The sequence below is a fragment of the Triticum urartu genome, chromosome 4A (genome assembly GCF_056163025.1).
Source record: "Triticum urartu cultivar PI428250 chromosome 4A, HENAU_Tu73, whole genome shotgun sequence".
Classification (NCBI taxonomy): Eukaryota; Viridiplantae; Streptophyta; class Magnoliopsida; order Poales; family Poaceae; genus Triticum; species Triticum urartu.
Window position 1 is genome coordinate 525,701,892 of NC_141876.1, and position 6,021 is coordinate 525,707,912.

The following is a 6,021-nucleotide window of genomic DNA, read 5'->3' on the forward strand; positions in this document are numbered from 1 at the left end:
CCAAAACGGTTGATGAGCTCCGGATTGCCAAATGCTCTATCCAATCGAGCTTTAACATTGTCATCACCTGCTTGGCCATTATCCCATGTATACTCCATTCCAGTCCACCCTAGGTCCTGGAACAAGCACTCATCAATTATGTCTCGGAACGCCCTCATCTGCCACTCCGGACGGGCAGCTCGTGAAAAGTGCTCCGATGCAAATAAGGTTTCATTAAAGTCACCAATACATAACCATGCTGGGTGCTGGATGGAGAATAAGGTTCAAAGAAATCTCCAGCTATGGTCTCTATCTGATGCTCGTGGGGCTCCATAGAATCCCGTGAGTCTCCATTTTTCAGAGATGTGATCACTTTTCTGCACCATTACATCTATATGGCCAGAACTATAGTTTTGAAGTTCAACCTGCACTTCGGCTGACCAAAACAAACCAATACCTCCACTTAGACCATCACTGTCTACTGCGAAACAGCCTACAAAACCAAGTTGATTCTTTAGGTTTTCCACTCTTTTCGCTGCAATCTTTGTCTCCATTACAAATAGAAGACAGGGCCCTTCTTGCTTCACTACACTGCGAAGCTCATGAACTGTCGTTGGGTTCCCAAGCCCACGGCAGTTCCAGCTAAGGCAATTCATGGCGACTGGCAGGGCCGCACCGTAGCCTCTGTCGATGTCCCGGAGTTAACCGGAGTAGGTTTCTTTTTCTTTGGCGACCTCTCGCCATCCTCACCTTTCTCAGAGGAATCGGTCGGGTCCTCATCAGTCCCCTGTTTGCCTCCCGCTTGGTTGTGTGGCTCGTTCATCAGCAAGGGCATAACCCTCCTATACTCCTTTTTGTTCCTCGGCGGCCCCCCTTTTCTTTTGTTTTGGTTCATATTCTTTGCTGGGGAAGTAACCTCAGTTCCTTTCTCAACTGCAGTACCTGAACCCTTTGTACCAGTTGTATCTCTCTGGTTGCTAGATTGCTCTTTTGGCACGTACTCACTAGCATCAGGTGTTTTGCGATCATCTGATGCCCGCAGCCCTTTCCCAAAGGGAAGATCCCCATTAGCATCCCTCGTTCCAGGGGTCGGACAGTGCAAATCAGAGTGGCCCAAGCGTCCACATGAAAAGCAGAAGTGTGGAACATTTTCATAGAGAATATCATAAAGATCCGTACTCTTCCTCCGCGCCGACTCAATCAGAATCCACCGCCTCAGAGGTTTTTCCACATCAACTGAAACTCTGGCTCTCAGATAGCCATTAGCATGATCAAACTGCACACGAGTTGCCTCCTTGTCAATCTGCTTTGCAATGGCACCACACCATTTGTCATTACGCAGGTTGAAAGGAAGATTTACTACCCTCGCCCACATATGGATCTTGTCAAAACTCAGTTCAGATGGGCGCATGCATTCATCAAACTCCGCCAAGACGACAGCATTCTTACTAACATGCCACGGCGCCCCTTCCTAGACGCGATCCCTATCTCTTTGGCTAGCAAATTCAGCCACGAAAATATTATCTCCAACCGATCTAAAGACCAAACCTTTAGGGTTTCCCCAAGCTGGATGGAGAGCGCTGATAATTGTTTGGATGTGAAGAACCCTCCTATGTAGCACTTTTCCGGCCAGCATCCACCTCTCTTGAATCCCTTCATCTCTATCATCCAGAACAAGCGGCGTAGCCTCCTCCTCGGTGATGTCCAATTTGCCTAGGGCCTCCGCTAACCTCGCCCTTGCCGCACGGGGAGACAAGGGCTCCTTCCCGCTGCTATGGCCCGATGATGTTGCCATCCTCCAGCCACAGGTCCTGTGCGCCGTGTCGGAGATCAGCACGCGCCGCCAAGATCCACCCGCAAACCCTAATCGCCTCTAGAGGGCGCTCCGGGTATTACGGGGGAAAAACTCTCACTAGGGATGCTTTGTGATCTATGAAACCGTTAGAGAAGTAAAAATTACTTGCGAGGTCATATTGCTGCCACTCAAAAATAGACTACATGGAGTATAAAATACTAGTGTTGCAAGTGCGTTGCTACTAAATATTACTAATACGTGGAGATCAAGGGCCACTGCCTGCCATTTCTTCATCACATCAAGACAAAGACAAAAAAAGAGGAGAGATCATGTGGAAAGTTATTGCTGATGGTTCAACAAAGGAATAAGTCCAATCAATCCAAGGCACGGTGGTCGTGGATGGCAAGGAAAGATAGTGGGATCAAGACGAAAAGGAAGTGGGTTCGCTCGCGTAACCACGATCCGGAAATAGGGCTGGCCACGACGATGGACTCCATCGTCCGCGTCCACATCCTCACCGCAAGATGCCCCCCTCTGGCTCCGCTTCGGAAAGCCGGCCCTGCTCCATGCCGGCCGCTCTGCTTCTCCACATTATGCCATCTCTGTCGCGCTGCACCTCGCGTGAGTAGTCGCCTGACCCGCCGTCGTTGCCGCCTTCGCCGGCCCTACCTTTGTGGTCCTCTGCCCACGCCTCGTTGGAGTCGCCGAGCCGCTGCTCCTTCCGCTGTGTGTTGAGTCGACACCGCCGGTGAGATCAACGGCCGCGCCCACATCCGCCTCTGTCGTGACAGCACTGCTCAAGCCGCCCGTTTTTGACCCGCCAAGCCTCGGTTATTGCCTCCGCCACTGACTTCGAGCGCCATGTCCTCGCTTCGTTTGGGCTTGAGCCATCGTCTCCAATGTGGTCGCCTTGTCGCGTCCTCTGCTCCTCTACTAGGACCTCGACTGCCTCTGAGCGAGCGCTGCGGTGTCCTTACCTCTGTGCGAGCTGCTGCGCTGGGGCGCTGCTACCGCAAGTCGGCCCTGCCTCGTCGACCCCCGCATGCGCCGCCGGCGAGTCACCTTGAGTCGCCACTACGGCCAGGGACCCGCTTCAAGTCGCCACTGCTCACCTTGGGCAGGCATCATTTCTGCGTTTTTCTTGGCCGACCTCCGCTGTCTTTTCTTGCGCCGCAACTCCCGGCATGCCTGCCATGCCGCGAGCCGTCATCACCATCGTCTCCTTTGCAGCACAGCATGCAGCCGACACTGGAACTAATGGTTCAAAACCACAGCCTCGATGGTACTTCAATCAAGACGTTCTGTGAATGTGCAAGTTCACCCCATGTGAAACAAGAAAAAGACAAAAGGAGGAAAGGACGGGCAGGGTGTTGTTATTACTTTGCCACTTAAAACAATGAGGAGATAAAATCTACCCAGTCACGTCAAAGATGCCAGGCAATTTAACCTAGCACTTGGTTGTTGGATGTTGTCCATAATTCCAACTGTGGATTTATCTGCATGCTGAAACTTGGTCTGCTCCATCTCTGTCTGTCTGACAAAAAATATTTTTATTAAACATATTGTTTTCATTAAAGAACAATTACTTTGGTCTATATATTTTTATGTGCAGCAAAGGTGGTGCCATATTGTGCCTATGAAGTGTACGTCAGCACCATCACGCACTGGCATCTGCGCCCGCTTACTGATGGAACAGGTGTGCGCAAGTCGCCGTCCGTGCAGCTTAATCTACGTCAACCCGCCGGAGCCGCGTTGAGCCGCCCTTGCCGTTTTGAACCGTCGGGGTTATATTAAGTCGCCGGTTTGCCTGAGCTGCCGGAATTATATTAAGTTGCCGGTCTGCCTGAGCCGCCGGAATTATATTAAGTCGCCGGTCTGCCTGAGCCACCGGAACTATATTGAGTCGCTGGTCTGCCTGAGCCACCTCTGTCGCGATAAACGGATCATCCGTCGTCCAAACAAATCAGGTGATATCCATCCAAGTTTGATTTATTAGCACATGTTGTTTTTATCAAAGAACAAGTTTATCTTGCCTTGGTCTGCAATATTGTTATGCAGGGCAATTATTTATGATAAAAAGTGATATTATACCGTGGAGATGGAGGTACGACAACATCTTTTGGCACAGGTGGTCGTCGTTACTCGACGAACTCCCGCACCGGTTTACAACGCCGTGGCCGTCTCTCGTGACCGCACCGGCTTACAACGCCGTGGCCATCTCTCGCAACCGCACCGGCTTACAACGTCGTGGCCGTCTCTCGCGGCCGCACCGGTTTACAACGCAGCGGTCGACTCTCCCGTCCACACCAGTTTAAAACGCCGTCATCAACTCTGCGGTGATAATTGCTGACCTGACGCATTAGGTGAAATCCATCCAGCATATTTTTTATATATATATTGCTTTCTATAAAAGAGAAATTACTCCGGTTTGCAAGTTGTCCCATGCAGGATTCAAACCGGTCTATATCACGGTTAATTATGAAGAATCTCAAGCCAACTCCTCAAGTCGCCTTAAGACTCGGGGGCTACAATGACATGACTCGGGAACTCCGGGTCATTGAAGGGAATGATAACCCGGTTCTGGAGGACACCGCCTTATTGATGAAAATTTAAAGGCCATCAGAAAATTGTCGGTTCAACATCTGGTTCAAGAGACACCTCTCTCCCGCAAAGTTTTGAAGCACTCAAATCCGGTTCAAACATCCGGCTCAAGGTAAATTTGTCTCTTACAAAGCTTTTAAGCTCTCAAATCCGGTCCAAAGTTCCGGTTCAAAAAGAATTAATCTCTCGCAAGTTCGAGTTCTCAGAAAGATTAAAGGGTGTTAAAAAGGGATTGCTGCTATGATGCACGATTCAAACATGGGTATCCCGCTTTACGGCTTATCTTATTATGGTCACTTGGGGGCTTCCTGCTCATCGAGTATAACTGTCAATACCCTCTTGATCGGCACAATGCCAAAACTTATATGGTCACTTGGGGGCTTCCTATTCAAACATAGGTCGTATTCAAACCAAAGAGAACAAAGCTTTCGTAACCCTTTTGATCGGCGCAAAGCCAAACTCACTAGGGGGCTTCTTGATCGTATCTGAATCATAGCTTAACCCCTTTTGGGTCCGACTTGGATCGTATTCGAATCAGGGTCGTTAAAAACCTCTCAAGGTCATTTGGGGCTTCCTGTTCAAACATAGGTCGTATTTGAAGCAAAGAGAACATAGCTGTCGGTACCCTCTTGATCGGCGCAACGCCAAAGCCACTGGGGGCTACATAATCGTATTCGAATCCTAGCTTAACCCCTTTGGAACGGTTTACTGATCGTATTCGAATCAGAAACCTTGATTTTTATTTGGTTTAAGTTTTTTGCAAACAATCTTTTAGGTTTTTGATATTTTTTGATCATATCTGAAGCATATAAGCGTGGTTTCGTTTAAACCCGGCTTGGCTTTAAACGATAAGTCGTCAGCATGTGACAATCATCATATATTTGGAAGTATTGGCTTCTAAGGATTGGGTTATCACCCTTACTGCACAGGTCATGTAAACCGGCAGAACAAATTAAATATCACAATGGTTATATATGGGATATTATGATCCGCCCTATGGTAAACCGCCAGGGGATCTTGTGATTTACTTATGTGCAGGATAAGACTACATTTGAGTAGTTACCCACCCTGGTTTTTGACGTTAAGTCGCCAGGGCATATGTTGTTTAAACTCTGTGCAGGATTTACAGAGCTATGATTTACATAAAGGAAGGATTAAGTTCCAGCCCATCATCAAAGATTGAAATTGGTGTCTCAAAAGGGTTATCAATTCTTGATTTTCTCAAAGGCTATAAGCCGCCGGGTTATAAAAATTCCGGATTACAATGGAGGCATATTAAATCGCCATCGGCCAAGAGCCGTCGGGTATTTAAACTCCGGATCTAGCTCAGTTGGTAAAGCACAAAGCTCTTAACCTTGTGGACGTGGGTTCAAGCCCCATGGTGGAGATTACATCATATGATGTTATTATCAATGAATCATATAAAAAGTCCCAACTCAGTAATATCTTACTGAGCCGACCCTTGGGGGCTACACGTTGCTGCTCAAGTTTACATGATCATATTTACAATATTGCATAATGTCTCGGCCCTTGGGGGCTACATTGGTTATAGTTTTTTATGAATATAAGGCAATTACAAGTCCCAGGTTGCTGCAAGCATGACAACCCGGCACTTGGGGGCTACATATATGGAGTATTCAGTCTTT

General features: G+C 48.3%; 1 non-coding gene across 1 annotated transcript; it reads left to right on the forward strand.

Annotated features, from left to right (window-relative positions):
- Nucleotides 1-5,688: 5,688 nt before the first annotated feature.
- Nucleotides 5,689-5,763, forward strand: TRNAK-CUU (transfer RNA lysine (anticodon CUU)). Its single transcript has one exon. It is a non-coding gene; the product is annotated as a tRNA-Lys (tRNA).
- Nucleotides 5,764-6,021: the final 258 nt, after the last annotated feature.